At 40.5% G+C, this 20,980-nt stretch overlaps 1 protein-coding gene across 1 annotated transcript in view; it reads right to left on the bottom strand.

Moving 5' to 3' along the window:
• FGGY (FGGY carbohydrate kinase domain containing) overlaps positions 1-20,980 on the bottom strand; it is a 113,918-nt gene that overhangs the window by 86,901 nt on the left and 6,037 nt on the right. The window contains exon 2 of the mRNA XM_031058592.1: positions 17,453-17,538. The gene's annotated coding sequence lies outside the window, so the exon portion shown is untranslated. The remainder of the gene's footprint in view (positions 1-17,452; positions 17,539-20,980) is intronic.

The following is a 20,980-nucleotide window of genomic DNA, read 5'->3' as shown; positions in this document are numbered from 1 at the left end:
CTCAGAGCCAAAGCAGAGCCCATGAAAGAGCAACACTCTCTTTTAGGTGAGAGAGAGGCCCTTAGGGAATGGCAGCTACATCAGAGCCCTTGGGGGACTGGGATCCATCAACACTCTCACCAACAGGAGTAGGCATTACACCACGACTGCCAAACTCATCCAGACTGGGCTTTCAGGGCTTTTGCTGGGATATGGGGTGGAGGAGTCATGATTCTCCTGTGCTCACACCACTCTGTGTGTGTGTGGAAGACACTCAGCTCTCAGCAACAAGCACTGAGCAGGAAACAAAGTCTTTCAATCAGCAAATCAAAAAGTTAAAGCCATTTTTGTAAAGGGGAAGAAGTATTAATTAACTCAAACCTTGCTTTAATATTTGGTGTTCATGTTGTAACACTTAAGAGGTTTTTGGCTGGGTTTTTAAATCACAGGATTTTCTAAGCAAGTCTGTTGCTTACTTAAAGGGACAGTTTTCATTGTGTGAAAAACACAATTCACATTTGCAATTTTCTACACCCACATCTATAATTAATCTCTTCTGAATACAGCCACTCCCTGACGAGATTCCATGTTATATTTAAACTCTGGGTGCCACTTTGAAAGGAAAAAAAGAAGAACAATAGGATCATTTTCAAAGCCTACACAGCAGCACAAGGTTTCAAAGCAATGAAGTGCTTTAAACTCTGGCATCAACCTTCTGACCACCCAACCAGAGCGAAGACTGACCTTCAGTTACCACCACAATAAGCACAGAAGTCTCTTGAGAAATGCAGAGTGTGGATGTTCCCTGTATTCCAAAGGAGGCATGAGACTGATGTTATATCACATAGATAAATCTCAAATTTACTGAGAGGTTGGAAGAGCCCCTTTTGTGACACTCAGACTCTAAGGATTAATCCACTTAAAGAAAATTCTGTGTTGGATGAGGTACCTTAAAATTTGAAATTTGCACATCTTGTTAGAAATGTGGGAATGTGCATTTGATACATAACTACTGTGGGAAACTGGCTTGTTTTATTTTTCCATAAATACACACATGTGTTTCTAATGTGTACACATGCAGATATTTACTTTGGATTGGGAGAATGTGCCTGTTTGTGTTTGCTGTAATCTATTTAAACCTGTCCTTTAAAAATACAAATAAATGCATCAAACACTGCAAATGTCAAAAAAGCCATCCAACAGAAGGTGAATCACACTGACCACAATGAGATGATGTTTCTTCTATGATGTGTAACAGAGTCCAATTCTTTCTAGAAGTGTGTTTCTGTTTAGAAACAAGTTATCAAAAGATGGGAAGACTGAAGAGTCTTGAATTCAGTTTTCCTAGAAGTTATGTCACCAAACCTGTAGGGAACCACCCATCTGCAGTTCAGCTTATCAAGTCAGATTAATCCCTTGTGTGCATCTAATAATTTCAGTGGATGCACTTAGCTAAACACATTGAGTTGGATCAGAAAGTACAAAATAAGACCATTTTATCCACCCACATATGCCTCACCATGTCATGAGGCAAGGGCAAGCCAACACTCAGCAGATTGTTGTTTTATTAATTTCATTCTGTATTATGTTACAGACACCCAACCAAGATTCAAGCCCATTGTCTTCGGCATTGTTGGAGAACTCATAATGAGACGCAGTCCTAGACAAAAAAATGTATTGTCTAGACAAATCAGACATAGCATGTGGGGCTGGAAATCTTAGTCCATTCCCTTAAAAGATGGCAAACAGAGGCAAAGAAAATTGAGGGATTTGGCCAAGGGTCAAAGAGTAAACTTTAATCAGACCCCTGAACTGAACCCTGAACTCCAGAGGCTCAGTCTAGAGACCGAGACCCAGGCAGAAAGACACATTCAGGCTTTGATGCTGAATATGTTAAAAAAAAATCTTTCTACGGACAACTGTAGTTTAAATCTTTAAATATGAGAGAAACAAAAAAGTGTGCACATATATAAAATTGAATCATTGTTTTAAGTAACCACTGGTTTAAATTTTATAAGCTTAATAAGTGGCAGAGAGGTTATAAAGAAAACATCATCCAAAAATGGCAAGGGAAATGAAAAGCAAAACTAGAAGTAGAGCCCACGTCTCCAGCCACTGCAGTCCAGCAGCCTTGGGACATTCCTCCTGCCTTCTGCAACATCAGCAATGTTTCAGTTCCATTTAATCACAAAAATATATTCTTTCAAGCTCAGTATTTCAACCAAACCACTCTGCAATAGGAAGTCAAATATTTATTTCAATTAAGAGCTTGTATTTAAAAAACACATTTTCTCCTGTTACCTTCTGGCAGTTAAAAATATGACACAATTAAAAATGGAAGTATTGGTACACAGAGCCAGTGAACAGCTTCCTCTGGAAGTCTGAGCTGGAGCAAATTTACCACAGCTCAAGGCTTCACCAAACACTCAAGGAAGCTGGTAAAGAGATTAAGCAAATGCTACAAGTCACTGAGAAAAAGGAAGTTGGGTCTGATCTCCCTCCCCACCACGTAGCTTTGGACAGAGTGAGATTATTCCTGTCAGCAACATCAGCTTCTCCCAGTACAAGAGCAGCAGCACATCCAGATGTGCATCACCCAGCACATCTGCCAGCACCAGGCACTGCCCCAGCCATGGACACACGGCCACTGCATTGTTCCAGATGTCCCTGTCCCACAGGGAATAACAGGGGCAGGCTGCAGGAAGACCACAGTTACTGCTCCATGCCCCTGTGTGTCTCCTCTGGGTGAAAAGGACACACAGGACATGGTCACCCAGCAGCCATGCTTAGGGAGCAGAAGGATTTAGGGTGTCCTTGATCTTCCAGCAGTTTGGGAAGTGTGGCAGATGCTGAGGGCGCTGCCTGGCCAGCACCATGTGCACCCTGACACCCCAGACACCGACCAGGAACATAAATCTCCACAGGATCAGGGCTACACTTCATTATGTGGTTTCTGCTGTCTTCATACAATTGAGCAGAATTAGAGTGGTGTGAAAAAACCCCACCCTTACAGCCCTACCAGTGGTGTTTTGAGAGAGAGAACTGCTAGTCCGGAAATCTCTTCACACAAAGACACATTTTACCAATTCATGAGTAAATAATGTATATATTCCTAACATCAAACTGCTGATAGTCTAATTTAGCACAGTACTCGCACACATGTGTGAGTATAAAGTTCTGAGTGCTGTCAGTGGGGTTAATGGGAGTTTTTACCAGCTTAGTCAGACTGTGCTGAACTGGAGCCTCGGCTGTCATGCACTTGTGGCTAGACAAAGCCTAAGTGAAACCAGAACAGAAGCAGGGAAATTGCCAAGAGTACTGCAATAAAAGAAAGTCTTAATAACTGCATTCTGATGGAGGCTGTTACCATTTCACATGCTAAACCTGAATATTGAGCCCTCCTTTATTCAGGGAAACCACCTTCAAGTCTTATTCAGGTCTGGATGACAGGATACAGCTGCCAGGGGCACCTGAATCAAAGATACACATTAGAAATTCCTACTCCGGGAGTGAGCTGTGTTGTTACCTCCTACCACAAAAATCAGTTCAGTCAGTGTAAACTCTTAAAATCATAAAGTCATTCCTAAATACTAGATATATGTGGTCAAAATTTAGTCATTAGTATCAATTTTTGAAAACAGGTTTTGTTAGATTTTAAGGTGATTTAAATCAAAGGAAAAGCAAGACGGCTCATTTTATATACATGTACTGTATGCTTGTATTTTAATATTTTAAATGACAGCCGCAGCACATCTATTTCTAGAGTATCTTTAATTAATAATAATGGCATGCATGTACAGTCCTTTGTAATTGTATTCATGTAAAAAAGAGGGCAAGTTTCTGAGCAAATCTCAAAAAGCAAAGACACCAACAGTATTATTTGGACAGTTGTGGGATTTCATAAACCAAACAAAGAAAACTCCACCAATGAGTTCTGAAACAGGTAATAGAAGTGAGTAAAAGAACACATAAATTTCCATAAAGTAAGAATGAAAAAACATTTCAGCTTATTTACATCAGCAGGGAGATAAATGGAGATCAATGCAGAAAATAAGGAAGGCTACAGAGTAGATAAATCAGGTGTCATTATTCCTCAGAAGGCAGAAATAAAGACATTCAAAGAAAACAAGCAATCATTCTGCAGTTGAAAGAGGATATTGCTGAGACCAAGAGAAAATAAAAGAAAAACATAAAGGAGGCTACATTACATGGATACCTAGACTGCTTCCAGTCACAATAATAGAGAGAAATAACATAAGGGAATACAAATGCTCACTAACTGAGCATGATTTCAAAGCACTGGCCCCAGAAGGATGCTAACGTGTTGTCAGGTCTAGGATTCCTCTCTCCTTTCCTCTGAAATCATCTCTGCTGCCACTGCTAAAGAGAAGGGACTGCACTAAATAAACTCCACTCTGAATTTTTCTAACAACCAACCAGATCAACCCACGGGATCTTGGCAGAGTGGCTGAAAGAAAGAACTTGCTCCTCTTATTTCAGATGCTTTAGCCTGTTACACAAGGAAGGTGGACACGATTGGTTTTTCCATTCATTTAAATCCTAAAAACAACTTCACCTGGGAATGCACATCCCCAGCTCTCTCAGAGCCAGAGCTCAGCCTCCCAGGTACTGCCTGAGCTTGTCTCACACCCAGCACCAGGAAAGGTGAGGCTGAACCAGCAGGGTGGAGTTCACCACTGCTCTAATGAACTCTTTCATGCAGCCCGAACAACACTAAAATATTTGTCTTTCCCTTTCTTGGAACTTGAATTTCATTGCAATACTTGCAGAAAATACACTGACAAATCCTGCAAGCACAGAGAAGAATGAACTAAAAGTCAATTCAAAATCCCTGTATTAGATGCCTTTAAAAAGGACTGTTTTATTCCCTTTTTAATGGTTTATACGTTTCTAATGAAAAAAAAAACCAAAAATAATTTCCAGATCTGTGTGTTTTACCAAATTAAATGACGGAATGAAAAAGATCACTGTTCATAGAGAGACTGTACACTTTTATTTGAGAGAAATTAAGAATGAAATTTCTACAGGCAATTTTGTCCACTAGTTATTTATGAGCTTGGTCCTAAAGAGACGTGGGTGTGAGTAACTTGACCTGAACAAAAAGTGTCTCTGACGTCAGCTGGGGCCTTTCTGAAAGCCACGTGTGTGCAGAAGCAACTGCAGGATTGTGCTTGACTTATCCCATATGGATTTTCCTTGCTACCTCCACAGTTAGGTCAGCAATATCAGGCTGCACATTCTGCCATTTTCATTGCTGCAAAGTGGTTTGCGCCCTTACAAAAAAGGCACAAAGAAAATCAACTCCCTGGTGCCCTAAAATGGCTCTAGAGGTGAAAGGCCAACTTTCAGTGCTGCCAGACCCAGAGAGAAATCCCAAGGTTTGAATTTAACAGTTCTCCTGCCCTGACTTGCCATGGATGGTATGGGAATGATGAGGAGGAACAGCACAAGACTTGCTGGCCTGCAGGAATCAGAGATTGGCAACTCTGGATTGCAGCACCAGAAATAAATAAATAAGCAAATCTGCATACCGATCAGAAATAAGAAGTGCCTAAAAGACAGCAGTTACTTAAGGAGAATTTTCTGGATACTAAATCCATTGTACTTGAACAGTCTGAAGATGCTTTTGGCATATGACAAATGCTGCCAGCAAGACACCAAATGAAAACTCCTCTGGCTGGACTAACCTTGGTTTTTCCAAATACACTGTTTCTTCACAATCAATGCCAATTAATCAATAACCTGCTACAGGTTTTCAAATACCATTTTCAAATCATTCTATGTGTCACACTGAAAGGACAAATGAATCTTCTGGGCCATAGGTGGCCTTAAGGTTCAGAGAAGGAAAATGAACAGTGTTAAGAACAGTTCCCCAAACATTGCTAGAGGGCCTTAAGGTTCAGAGAAGGAAAATGAGCAGTGTTAAGAACAGTTCCAACAGCCTGTTCATACCAACATGCTTGGACAGCAAATAAAGGACCCAGACCAGCAGAGCACTTAAGCACAGGCTTTAACTTTAAGCACGTGCCTAAGTGCTTTGCTGGAAAAGGGCCCAAAGAAAAGAATGAGCACAGTTAACTGAAAAGCCCTTCAGAACTGGCCTGACTGCTTTGTTTGTCCATTCCAGTTGCTAGTAAACACACGTTTGGGTTTATCCCATCTCACAAGAACAGAGACCTGGTACAGCCAATCTCTGCACTCAGGGAGGCTCCAGAAACTGGAAAGGCACTGCAAGACACATTTGGGATTTAGGCTACTTAAAAGGCACAAGTAGACATAACATCTCCACATCTCTCTTGCAGGAAACTCCACATGAGGACCTAAACCATTAAATAAGCTTTTACCACACAAGCTTGCCTTGCTCTGACTCTTCCACCAGCTTCACAGAATGTACTTTGGAGACCTCAAAAAGAGGGCACAAAACCCTGCCACAGGATTGGTGGCTCTTTGTCCTGTCTCCAACTTGTGAAGGAAACCCAAACTTGAGCAGATAATTTCTGACTCTGGGCCTTGGCGATGTGGCAGTCTTTTTTACTGCCTCCACCTTGGTCCATTAATAACATTTTTATATGTATCAAATTTACCCCCAAAACCAAAATCAAAACAAAGGTCCCTAGAATATCTTAAGCAATGTGCCTAAGTTAAAAAAAGAACTGGAGTCCAAAAATGGAAAGATGATTAGGGAGGTAGGTGAAGTTTGAATGAAACAATAATAAAAAGCCCTAAGAACACATCATATATTCATAGTTCTTGAATCATTAAGGCTCTGCATGACAGCTCTCACAAGCACCAGTATGGCAAATTCACTGACTTTTAAGCAGGAGTGAAAGTGGCTAAGCCCTAGGACAAATAATTTGAAAATCTCAGCACAAGTCTGATCTCAGAGAGTTTAAAGGAATGCAGACTGCCCAAAAACACAGCAGCTGTTTGTTTTTTCTGCCACCTTTCCAAGGTTCACGTCTGGAGTGAGGATAAACAGTTCTGAAAAAAAGTTATGTGGAGTTCAGACTTTAAGAAAATAAAACATCAGACTAGTATTTCTTGCAGAAAGAATAAAAATTTAAAAAAACCCCAAACCTTAAATTATTCAGCCCTGAAAGTTTTCAGGTAGAGCTCTCAGGAGCAGAGGTAGATGGCTTGAGGCTTCAGTATATTAAAATGCATTCTCTAAACAAGTCTGCATTTTCAAAACCTTGGCCTGATGTGGTTTTCTTGAGCAATATTCCTCCAAGCAGAGTTTCACATTTAATGAGGTAAAACTGTAGTCCCTACTTTATGCATACACATACAAATAGAGGCCCTTTCAGATAAACCAACAAGCAAATGAGATAGTGGATGAAACCTTCATCAGCCTGAAGTGATTTCCATCAGCACAGCAGGTATCACAGTCACAATGTTAATTTCTGATAGTTGGGACACCATTCTTTATATTCTACCTCCTCCTTTCTCTGTTTGTGCCAAAGCAAATGAGCACCCACTTGAATTAATTAATAGATCTCCTGATAGGCTGGGCAATCAGAAATCTCTTAACATTTTAGTAGGTATGAGCTTCCTTTGATCCACATTTAAAGAGACAGCCTGAAAAGAAAGAGGTATCAGGAAATGTTCTTGGGTAGATTACTTGTGGAGCTAACTGGTGTGAATAAGGATTGTCTGTGCTCCAGGCAGGTCAGAAATAGCAGGAAATAGCAGGCACCGTGTTGAGATTCAACATCTGTTTATGAACTGTCCTTATATACAAATGAAGAGCTGCTACAGGACAAAATATACAAATCCAGAAAGCCTTAAACAAACTGGAACCCCTCTGGAGAGCCCCCTGTTAGATTTATACCTGGTGCTACTGGGACATCAGCATGAGGAGTGGTGAGCTCCGAAGAACTTTACTTTGTGACACATATTCAAATTATATATATATATTTATATTTATATCTATCTCATGGCCAGCATGGCCCAAGATGGCACATGAAAGATGCCATCTGTGAAGGAGACTAAATCCAGACTGCACATGTGCCCACAGAGCTTCAGAGTGGAATTGAGGGCAAGAATGGCATGGGATGGGATGGACATGAAGAACAGGTGCCAGCAGTGTATTATGCTCTTACACATTCCCTGTTTTCCCTTCTTTGTAGGGAGATGAAAGCACTCTGAGCCTAACCTCCTGTACAGATGCTGTGCACAAGGAATTAGGGACAACACCACACCAACTTCTTCCATTAAGACAGGAAGAACACTTAATTTCTTTCCTGAAAGTAAAATTATAGCATGGTATTTCCTTCTTTCCAAGGAGTCTGTTCAAGGTACTTTATATACAATGACAAACCAGCATCAGAAATCCCCAAACAGTTTCATGGAGGCAAGTTCAGAAGATGAAAACCACAGGAAAATAGTTTTCTTTGTATTTTGTGGCATGTTCTCCCCCTCTTATCAGTTTTAATGAAATATGAAAACACCTTATTGTGCAGATCCAGCTTCATTGCTCTGAAGAATGAGCTCACCTTGGAAAATGAGATTATAAGGAGAGGAGAGTATCTAAATATTTTCAAAACTGTTTCAAACTACAGTGAGTGAAGTTGGAGTTATTTCCATCATCCTAACTGCATGTACTATGCAGGGATAAATGCAAGTGGGCTTTAGGGGTGGGGAGAATTTTGGATTTAACAGGCATATCTCTCTACACATCTTCATATTTTTCCCAATCACTTATAGCATGAAGGGATTTCCTACTTTCTTTCCCACTTTGACAGAAAATCCTTGTGCATGGGTACTAGAGGCAATGGCTGGGTCACCTTCCATAAATTCTCTTCTACTCCAACACTGGCCCATGGATGCTGGGAGTGACTCTGGGACAGCCCCAGCCTGCCAGGGAACACAGGGACAGCTCTCTGAGGAGCACACCTGTGTTCCCCAATCCCCTTTCCAGAGAGTCCCAGGAGACATCCACACTGCAGAACAGCAGCAAGCTCAGAACTCAGGCTGACAAGTCTGAGACAGAGCACTTGAAATAAAATAAAGTGAAGAAACACAGGTTTTAACTGAGATTCCCAGCTCCAGTTTAAAGCTGAGTGTCAGCAAGCTGAACCAGACATAAAACTCAAATATTATCTGAAGTTACATCATAGTAAAATATAAAACAGAGAACTTTCAGACCTTCCCCTTCACTTCAAAATTAAACCAACAGCCAGGGTGAAATCTGAAATTCCAACTCTCCTATCCACAGGAGAATTGAGTTTCCTATGCATGCAGCGTCCAACAACCAAGAAGCACAACTCCAGTCATCCCTGCTGGATCACACTCCAAGCATTATTGCTTCTTCTGTTTCTCTGAAGTCAGTCAGAATCCTACCATCGACATTTAATTAAAGAAGGTAGTAAGAAAATAAACAACCTTTCTTGGAATGTCTTTGATTCCATAAGTACATATACATTTCATCCACTGAAGGCTGAATTACAACCTTTCATCTAAAGAACAGCTTAATGGAATGGCACTGGAATAAAGAATGGGGGAAGGCAAAAACAAACCCTTGGTGATTTCATATAACACATTATATATTTATATAATATTGGGCTGGCTATCTGGTAGCATCAATTTGCAAGCTGCAGTAAAAGTGTTCATCACCTCAGTGCAAGCAAAAGGCTGAGCCAGGCACTTACACCGAATCAATAACCAGATCCTACTGAGAGTTAAAGCAGCAGATGGTCCATCACAATGAAGAAATGACAGAACACATCCATAGAAGTGCCTGCTTTCTTCAGACACATTCTTGAAAGCACTGTATCATTGATCTAAGATTATTTTTATAGGCAGATGACAGGTCAAGCATAAAAGTGCTCTGTTTTAAAGGTTACAGAGTTGGCAAGCTTGGTATCACTGCCATGGACAAAGACTCATTTTCTTTTGAAGTCTTCCTTGTCAGGTTATTTACATTTCACAGTTAAAAGGCTCCTCTCTGGAGAACATGAATTCTAAAACAAATAAGAGAAAAAGTCCTAGGCAAGCTAATGCTACTTTAAAGAGATAATCTAAATCAACCCTGACACCATCAGTGTCATCCTAAAGCACGCAGAGAATTTCCAGTGAAAGTTACTAACATTAAGCAGATTGAGAGAGCCAGCCAAAAAAAATAAAGCAAACCTGTAGGTAAACTGCCCTCCAGGCCAAGACTGTTGTTACAGCCATGTATTACAGTGAGAGGCAGAGGAGGAACACTCCAGTGGTGAAAGGCATTTGTTTGGGAAGTCTGGAGGAAGAATTGGTCCAGAATAAATAATTTATAGTGTGATCTGTGAAAATGCCTATGGAATACGACACCTAATTCTCACTGCAAGTTAGACAGAAAGCTGGATGCCCAGCTAAACACTTAAAGAATGTTACCCTTCAAATTATACGGCTCTTTTCCCAGCTATAAAATAACAATGCCACTTTCTTGCTTAAGAGCACATTTAAGGGCTGAATTTATTAAGGTTCTTTCATATGCAAGGTATTACAGAGGAGTAAAGGTTTGGGGGTTTAAAAAAAAAAAGACAAAAGAGGTCCTTATGGGATAATAAATTTCTGTGAGTTTTAATACTTCTAAGCAGCATGTGTACACATACAGTGCACAGACTTCATGCTACACAGCTTTTCTTCCCTTCTCTGGATGAGAACTCTCCTGGAATGTTATTGTTTTCAGGGGGATGGTTTTTAAGAATTTACTGTGAATACATGCATTATATATGTGCACACCAAAACACTGCTGGGGCTGTAAATGACCCAGGAGTTCATAAACATGGCTATTTTCTTATCTGGTTCAAATTTATGCAAGGAAGCAATTGTTACACAGCTCTGGCTGAACAGAGACCCAATCTCACAGGGGACAAGGGGGCTTTCCATAGGGTTTCACATAAGGAAGAGTTCAAAGGAGATGACAGATTGTTTATTACATCCCTTGTACCATGAGGGTCTGATCCCTGATGGTGTTCACAGGAGCTAATGCAAAAGAAACACCCTGAACACCCAGCCTGGCTCTGAAGAGAACAGAAACGATTGTAAAAAAAAAAAAAGAGATTAAAAGAACTGAAAGACAACAAACTCCTCTGTGGTTTATGTCTCATTTTTCCTCAGAATTTAAGGCTGTAAGACCACAACCTCCTTCAATACTCCCCCAGGTCCAGAGAAGAACAGTTATCCAGTCCCACCACTAGTGAGGATGTCAGCAAGAGGCATCTCAGACTCCCAGCCAACTCTTTATGAATATTATTAAGGGGAGATTGTCATCTCAACCTCACAGAAGTTTATAATTACAGTGTTCATATATCTCCATTGCTTCTGCTCAGGACCAACAATGAAATGGTTGTTTAAACAGAGTTCCTTTGCTTCGATGGGAAACTGTGTGCACAACTCATCATTAACGAGCAAATGTTAATAACTATTTTGGAAAAATAAAAGACATTTTCTGATATACACAGTACAGTTATTTAAGAGTCTTTTTAGGATGTTGGATGCTGCATTTTGAGACTGAAGAAATAGGACCTTTAACAACAGTGCACATATGAACTCTGATTTGTTTTTATTATTTTGTTTTTTAAGTGCTGGAGAACGTTTTAACCATCACACACACACTCCCAACTACCACACTAGGCAAGATCAGAGCTTAACAGCCAACAAAACACACATTCAATCCCTGAGATCATTTTCCTGAAATAGAAAACTACATATGTTTCTCAAATTTCACATCAAGCCACTGCACAGCCCGAGCTGCAGGGGAGAAGGGAGCCAAGCCTGCCTTTGGGCTTGGGGGAGGAAGGACCTGAAACCAAGATGATTCCTTTCATATCACCACATTTCTCGTCCACAATCTCCACTTAACAAACACCCCCATTTCACAGCATTTCTAGCTGGGTTTGCTTATCAAGCAGCCTTTGCTTTGTCAAATTAAGACACATTGCCTTGGATTAGTGAGACTCCCTGAGTTCACGATGACTTCATGGTTGGCTCAGTGCAGTGTCTCTGTGGCAAACTGCCAGGAATACATCCCCTGCCCCCAATCCTTTCTATACTGACCTAGCTGGCTTTTTTTTTTTTTTTAGCAGCAAATGAACACAATAGAAAATGAAGGGCTAGATACTGTCACAGCTAATTAACAATCCTAACAACTTCAAAAAATTAAGTAGTAAATATTTGAAGATCTGAATGCAAGCCTCTGCAGTGCAACCTCCCAGTGTATGTCTGAAGCTGTTGGAAGGGGACAGTGCAGTTTTTCTTCACTGGGCAGATACAGTGAGACACTCTGAAGGGCTCCTGTTCTTGTGGAAAACACATTAAGCTTCTTTTGCTAATATTTTGTAAAGGGCACTTGTACAATAACAATAGCTAAAGCTTCCTGTTTGCCTGTGGGCTTCCTGGCTAACATTAACAAGACCTGCCGACAATTTTTTTCTCCAGCACACAGAATTCTTTCAGATTACTCAGTAGACTCAAGGACATATAATTTTTACTTTTTTTTTTTTTATATATCTAACGGTAATGACCCACATTGCACCTGCCCTTCACAGTCCTGAAAACTTTTCCAGCTACACATTTCCTATTTTCTGGATCAGTCTGTGTGTCACCAGTCTCCAAAGAACATGTTCTGAATTTATTAAAAGCCTGATAGCAGTAGAATTCTCTCATTTGGCAAACACACCATCACAGGGACACTTGCTTTTGGCTCCATGACAAGAAATTCGTGGTACTTTGTCCAATCCACAAAAACACGATCCCTCCCCTCCCAAGCAGCCTTTCAAGATAATTCTCTCTCCTCCAGAGACTTCTCTAAACAAGTCTGCATGTCTGAACTCTTGGGTTTCATTTCATAAACAGGACACAACACGCGAGTGTAATTCAGGACACTGTCACTGCCCCATGGGCTCAGCACTAATCACAACAGCTTTCTGCAATACTCCCTAGGCCCCTTCTTTCCAGAGACAAGGCCTGATTTTTAGACCAGGCGTCTTTTGAAGCAGGCACAAAATATCAACAAGAATCCAAGCACCAGATCCCAGCCAAAGGGCATCCATTAGTCATGGCAGGGCTAGGAAGGAAGGGAAGGGCAGCTGGCCCCAAACTGTGGTGTCTGTGCTGCTGCAGTTACCACATCTCTCTGAAAGGATTGCCCAATCCTTGAAAAGGACACAGACATCCTTCAGATAATGGTTTAACTCGCACTGGTTTGTTTTTTCAACAGCGCCTCTAAACATAAGCTTCTCTTCTAAAAGCACTCTCCCTCCTCAAAGTTTCCAGCCTATTCTGGATAAAATATTTGGTGAGGCCTCCACCGACACAGCCACAGGAGACCTCACAGTTGGTAAAAGAAAGCAACCTCCCAAGAATGTGTGGGTACACCAGTTTAACAGATGAAGAACAAACACAGGGATGAACAAACATCAACTCTTCACATATATTCAGCTCCCTGAACACCTCCAAAGACACAGATTTTAATTCACTTCTCCAAATCGCAGAGCAGAGATCTGAATCCAGATTCCTGGATTCTAGAGCACCTCCCTAGCTTTATTGTTTTATTACAAGCTTCCCTCACTACAATTCAACAAGGGACCAGACGCTACTCCTGTTCATCCCGGTGGACTCTGCATCAACTCTGACAAAGTCCAGGGAGTTCTCTGGAAGTCAATCAGCGCCATGGAGCCATCTCCAACCCTAATTACCAGCTACTCAAAACAGGTTACAAATAAACTTTAACGACTCAATCACTGCTTAACATAAAGAGCCAGCTACTTAAATGTGCACAAGCCAAGGAACTCGTAAATGAAAGAAAACAATTTGTCAAGTATCTTCCTGTTGAAAATAGACTATGAACTGAAGAGAGATCCCCCTCTCTCACTGAGATGCCAATATTAGTCATGTGCTTCCCAGAAATGCTTTTTATCAACTACTAGCATTTGCTTTTCACTTTGCAATCCGTCACTACCATAAACAGGATGAATTTCTTCCTTATAAAACTGAGAAACTCATGATCCTGAGATCTGTTGGAAGGAGATATTTTAGAAAAGTGAAGTATATGAAACATCTGTTCCACCCTTTCCCATGTCACAATGGCAAGCAGCTGAAGACTGATTGGACAAGTATTTTCACAAGAAAATTATTTGGGTCAAATTTATAGATGAGATGAAGTCTCTACTAGATAGCACATTACTTTCGCCATATTTCTAGAGTATAATAACATGACAAAAAATAATCTACATAAATATTGAACTTGTTCCAAAGTTTTTTGGTCATTTTGGGACGTGGCTCCTCCAGCACAATGCTGGACACCCTCTATCTCAATAATGTCAGCCTGACATTATTCCCTACATTTCCACATCCTCCTTCACAGGTCTAATCTCTGTTTTGTTAGAATTCATCTTAAATTCCAGTATACACTAGCTCATTTTGCAGTGACTGAGTTGCCTATGATTGGAAATGGCCCTGAAGCAGAACTCTGCGTCTAAACACACATGACCTTTGAGAAATTTGTGTGTGGATTCCACCCAGTTTAACAGCTCAGCCCTATTCTTATCTGCAATGTAATCCCTCACAAGACTCCAGGAACACACTAGGATTGCAGATGTGCATCTCTGGTAAGAACTCCCCATGCATAACACAGTAGCCTGTAACTAAACCAGAGAGGAGTTGAGATTCTATTAAGATAGCTGTACCCAAAGTACCATATAAAGGAAAGGTTACCAGAGGTCCTGCATGGGGGAGGGAGAGCAGTGAGTCACCCTCAGCACGAGCAGAAGTGCTGAACCTCTGAAAAGCATTGCTAAGAGTCAGTGACAGCTCTTCCTCTCCACCACAGCACTTCTGAGAGAAGACAACTGAGCATTCAAGTGGCAAGACCAGCTCTCATTGTTGCAGCCTTGGGGAGCAAAGCTGAGAAGTTCTAGGTTTATTTTTTTTAAGCTAACATTTAAATTAAATGTTAATTTAATTGTTTAAATGAACATTTAAAATTTAAATTTTTAAGCAACATTTTTAAAATAACATTTCTTTTAATGCAGAATAATCAGCTGCCTGGATCATTCAGGACAAGTCAATGGTTGTTCATCAGCCCAAAGCAGAAACAATAAAGCATAACTACATTAAATACGGAGCATAACAGGCTACAGCTTTCCAATAACAATAGGAATCAAAAATTTGGAACTCATCCTTTGCAACTGATGTTCAGTGAGTTACAGAGCAATTTCAAAGCCAGAAGGTAAAAATTTCTAGATGTTTGAGCCTCCACCTCAGAGGTAAGAAACACTTATTGTTTATTATAGGTACACTGGAAAAAAAATTGGCACCAAGGTAGTTCAAGCCAGCAGAATGAAAGGTGAAGGACATAGGATTTCATACTTAGAAACACACGTCAAAAACTGCTTTTCAAATACATCAAACTCTGATCTCACACACACTTAACTTTGGGCACAGTGACCTCACTGAAGGCAAAAAGACTTTACATAATTTCTAAATGTCAAATACATAGAAAATGTTTTAGAGAGCCCCTTAAAAATTTAAAGAACCAAGGTCTTTGCTATAAAAGTGCCTTCAGAATTGCATTTATTTTGGTAAAATCCCCATCATCAAAACAGATTTTAAAAAAATAAATCCTTCTTTTATCAGGGCCAAGTTCTGCATGATTCACAGTGACTAACACTGTGTCTTACCCTGTGAATAGACTCCTTTGTGCTCAAAGGCAGAAAGAGTGGTAAGAGGTAATAATCTCATACATGATAAATTCACACTTCCCCTCTATTACGAGCATATGCAGGACAAATTACTTGACTTCACCAGGCTACAAGAAAATTCTCAGAAAACAGGTGTACATGGGGTAAAGCAGAGAAAGGGAAAAAAAAAAGGTTTGATTCCAGCAAAATGTTTATTGTCCTTATTTTCCTGTCTTTTTCTTCCTTCTTTGTTACCCTACAAGAAAATCCACTAGAGCCCAAACAATGGGCTTCATTTTGGGGAGCATAGTAAATATAGCAATGAAGGATTTACAAGGAGCTATTTTACTCAAAATAGAAAACTGTAAACCAACGTGTGAGGGAAGACTTTACCCAGAGAGTCTTTTCCCAACATTCCTTTCTCCCTTACAACATTCATCAATACAATCAAAAGATTTTTAGTAATCACATTGTCCTTGCTAAGGAAATTAATGTGCCAGTCTAAATCAGGCATCTCAACTTTTGAGCATAATCCTCTGCAACTCTTCTTTTTTTTTTCAGAGAGATTTCTCTGCTTCACCTGCAGGAAATTGCAGCCAAGGACACGAAGTCAAAGCCAGGCAGGACCATGGAGCTGTCAGGATCACTGTGCCCTCCCTTTTCAGAGCCTCCCCCACCTCATGCCCCAAGCAAAGGGTGCTAATTCTAAAAGTCTTGAGTACTTTCACAAGATGCAGCCCCTGGAATATCATCTGGGAGCCAGGGATTTATCCTCTTGAAGGTAGAGTTGGGTCAGATGACAGGACTGTTTAGATTACAAGATCTGTGGGGTGGGAGTTGTTCTTGTGTTACATAATTCAGAGTTAGACTGCAAAATCTGACTGAAAGTCCAAAGAAAGAAGATTTAAGATGCCATTTATCAATTATCACCTGGCAAGTCCTTGCACAACTCCTCTTTTTGCATTTTTTAAGTCAATCATAGTACTTCCCTGCTGTATAATGAAAGGAATATGTAATGTACAATGCTCTAACAATAGGTGTCAATCAGGAAAACTAACTAGGGAGAAATAGAGCACTCAAATAAAAAGAACTGTATCTGATAAGAAAGTATCTTTATTTCCAGAGAAACTAAAACGACCCTGTGGCCAGTTTTCATCTGAGACTACATTTTGCACAGATTCTTCTCCACAAACTGCAATGGAAATAATAGTGAGCTGCACTGAACTAGGCATGATTTTAAATAAATACTGGTCCTCACTTCTCACAAGGATCTGCAAATGCCCCTCACCTGTGTTGGTCACTTTAATCCAGATTTTTAAGGGGTTCTCTCAGAGGGTTTTGTTCAACTACTCAGCAAGAATTCCAGGGTATTTTTGTGGAGCAGTACAGCTGCCATGTTTTACAGTGAAGTGACCCTTTCAAATTAGATTTTACCAGAGCCCTCCCACATGGCAAAGAAGTGTGTATTTCCAATCCTCAAAAAAGTTAATAGATTTGTCAACAAAATAGATTTCAAAGAATTATTGGAGGTGTATTTCACAGGAACTCCAGCAATCATATTTATGCTCCAAAATGACATTTTGCAGCAACACACTCTATCTGTGAATTCCACTGCTCCCAGGAACAACTGTGCTCAGGAATGCACAATGGAGGCAGGAGATAGGTTCAAGATGTTTTGGAGCTGGCTGAATTACAGACAGATGTACATAACAGCAGGTCCAGTCAGAATGAATTAAAGCAGAAATGTACATAAGAAAATAGACAAAACCATATTGTTATAATTAACATACCTTGCAGTGACACCTGTGGCTTTCCAAGATAAGAAATCCGGAAGATCAAAGAAGTAGCCAACCTTCTCCCATGATTCTGGCAAGTTCTAATAAAAATATGTTTAGAAAGGCAGATATTAGAGGTCAGGCATGGTCATGCCCTTATTTTAATGCAATTAAAATACTGATATTTAGGTTAAAATGACAATTTTTTCAAACTCATTGCTCTGATCATCCAGTCAGCTCTTCTCTCTGATTCACTGCCTGGAGAGCTGAGCCTTTCCTCCAGCACAGACTGATCATAGACAAACAAAGTTCCCCATGAAGAGTTCATGGAGGCACAAGTTTCAGATCTGTAACCTGGGGTGTCTCTGTTCCCCATCAGCTGCTCAATGTCAGAGCAGTTTCAAAGCCAACAACTTTATCAAAAAACATTTGCCTGAAAAAAGTTCTATTTTCTAAAATAAGCCATTTAAGATTTAAAAATGCTTAAAATTTAAGATTTAAAATTTGGTATTTGTTAATTATAAGCATAGGAAGAAAACAAAGAGCTCTGTGAACACACAAACAAAGCTTGTAGATCTGAAAAGCCACATGACATTCCCAAACTCCTAAAAAACTCTTCTACCAAGACAGACCATTCACAAGGAGTTTCCACCACTGTTTTCTGAAGAGAGATGATAGTCCAGAAAAGGCTGGTCACACCACCTGGGCCAGGCTCTATTCCCTGTTTCCCTCTCCAAAGCTCAGTCTGATTTCAGCTGATGTTAGTACTGCATAGTCTCAAAACTACTTTTCCACAAACACAATCTCCACACCACTCACAGGTATCAGACCATGATGAATGGGAAGAAAGTTTTCCCAGGAGTAATGTTGTATCCCAGTGTGACAGACAGTGAGCATCACTGTCCTGCAAAGCAATCCCAATGGTCCCCTTTGACCCCACTACATTAAAATAAGAAGAGAATATCAAAACTACACAAAAGCCCACAAGGGTCACAAATTAAACTTCCAGGGGAAGAGAAAAGTGCTTGAAAAACTTCCACCAGCTTCTTAAATAATTAAAAAGTGCAAAGTTTTCTCACTTAAGATCAGCTCCTGCTCTAGAAACACAGTCCTTGCTGGGGTCTTTCTGGAACAGAAGTTAATTCCATGCAGTGTCAAGAATGTACAGGCTGAACTAAAGGAGAATATGATTCCATTTTAGAGAAATAATATTTGACTCTTGAAATTTGTGAGGGTGGTGATGCCTTGGCACAGGTTGCCCAGAGAAGCTGTAGCTGCCCCTGGATCCCTGGCAGTGTCCAAGGCCAAGCTGGACAGGGCTTGGAGCAGCCTGGGATAGTGAGAGTTGTCCCTGCCATGGCAGGGGGTTGGAATGAGATGAGCTTTAAGGTCTCTTCCAACCCAAATCATCCTGTGATTCTGTAACATAATTTAGACACTCTGTGATATCAAACCACAAGCCCAGAATTTGTTGAAATGGAATCAATGAATTCAAGAAACTAAGGTGCAACTGGGTAAGTACAGAAAGAAGCAAAATTTTGCTTAGTTTTGGGTCATGCCAAGAATCTGTCTTAAAACTTCTTGAGTTTAGACATTGAAAAGGTTCTAAAACTTACTGGATTTCTATTGAATTCAAAAAAGAAATGCTCTGATTACAATTTTTTAACATAAAACACACAACCTTTGGATGTCTGCTCCTGACCACTCAGGTTTAGCTCACCTCCCAGACATATGTGCTTGCTACTCACATCAAATTTAACTTCCTACATGAATGCCAAGGTGCTCCACAGTTTAGCCCAAAGATCATTCAGCCTGATTATTTTGATAATAAAAGCCTGAGAGCCTTCAAGAAGCAAAAGGAGTAATCTGATTGTTACTTTAATCAGAAAATAAACTGTTTTAAGAATAACTGTCCTCTTCAAATAAATCTGTTTCATCAAATACTCCTTGCATCCTTATTCTATTACTTCAAGAATTCCCAAAAGCCACATGTTAGTGACATTCAAAATACTTTGTTTCATGAACATCCAAATGATTCATTTTTTGCCATCTTGATGCTGTGTCATCACTAATTAGTACAGACAAAAAAAATCATAGCATGCCCTGATGCTTTTTCCAAACAAATTTAAAGTCTCCATGTTTTCAACACTCACAAGAAGTTAATTCAAATTTATTTTCACCCAGTCAGGAGTCTGTGACCACATTAAAAGGATTGTGGAAAAGATCCAGGAACGTTCCCAATGCTGTATTCACATCCTGCAACTCACTCTCCAAACTTACTTGCAAAGGAGCTCACTATTTTTCTGCTTTCCAGAGGTACTTATGGGGTGCCCTTTCTTCATCTCTCTCTCTGATTGCTTTGGGCTGCTTTAACAGCTACACCTCCACAGAATAACATTTTGACATTGTCATAGGTAATCCCAAATACTTGGGGTCAAAGAGGTTAAGAATTATGTAGTGCAATGTATTTTAATCTTCCTAGGCAAGAAGGGAAAATGAGAGATTCCTTAGTTGGACTGAAAATACATACATCTTTATCTAAATTACAGAAAACAAATGCACATTGTGAGAAAGGAAGAAAGGGAATTATGCACACACTCACAGGGATCTAAAAACTCATGTCCCATGCCCTACTCCAACTCAAAGCAAGGATTTACAACTTGGATCTCCCACACTTCACACTGGATGCCAAGCCATGTGATAGAGCTATTCCAGACACCCAAGATAGGCCATGAGCAGAAATTCCATCCTTGCCAGAATCATGGCTACAAACTGATCAATTCTGAAACAGCTTGCACTCCAACTGGTAAAAGATTAACTGGCTGAATTATCAGAGTCATGAACTAGGGCAGGGGGAGAGGAGGGGTTTGGAAAGTAAACTCTTGGAGTAAAGCTGCTGCTGAAGGGGGAGAAAACTGCCTGCAGCACCCAGACGCTGGTGCAGGCATCCTTAAATCCCTGAGGCATTCCGGGCGTGGCACCACAGACAGGCAAGCACCAGAGCCCAGGCCAGAAAGGGCTGCAGAGGGACAGAGCAGGCACATGGAATCAGAGCTGGAGAAGCTGGAACAAGGCAGGGAGGACAGGACAGGGATCCATGTCCCACTGGACAGGAGAGGAGACACAGAGGGGACAGCTCAAGCAGGACATGCTCTGAGGTGCAGGTGCTTCAAATCTGCCGTCTGTGAGTGCTGTTTCTAAATGGCACTTCTGCCTGATCAGCAACTGCAGCTAAAAACCAGATTCAGTCTGAAGTACAACTTATGCATGTGTGTCTGCTCTGTGTATGGATTGTGATAACACAGAGTGTTGAAACATTTATAAACAATTCTAAACAAGAGTTCAGTTCCAAACTCAACAGCCTGGAGTCATTCTCATTTAACACAGAATTTATTATTCATTTTAATGGAAAAATATTCAGTCACATTCAACAAGACAAAAAGCCAGCTGCAAGGGCAGCAAGCAGTGAAGAAGACATGCATCAGCAAGGGAGCTGCTGCCAAGCTAATGCCACTGCATGCACTATCCTTCCCCCCACTGCCA

Source organism: Geospiza fortis, unplaced genomic scaffold (assembly GCF_000277835.1).
Source record: "Geospiza fortis unplaced genomic scaffold, GeoFor_1.0 scaffold396, whole genome shotgun sequence".
Classification (NCBI taxonomy): Eukaryota; Metazoa; Chordata; class Aves; order Passeriformes; family Thraupidae; genus Geospiza; species Geospiza fortis.
Note: the sequence above shows the minus strand (reverse complement) of the source record. Positions and strands in the feature narration are given on the sequence as shown.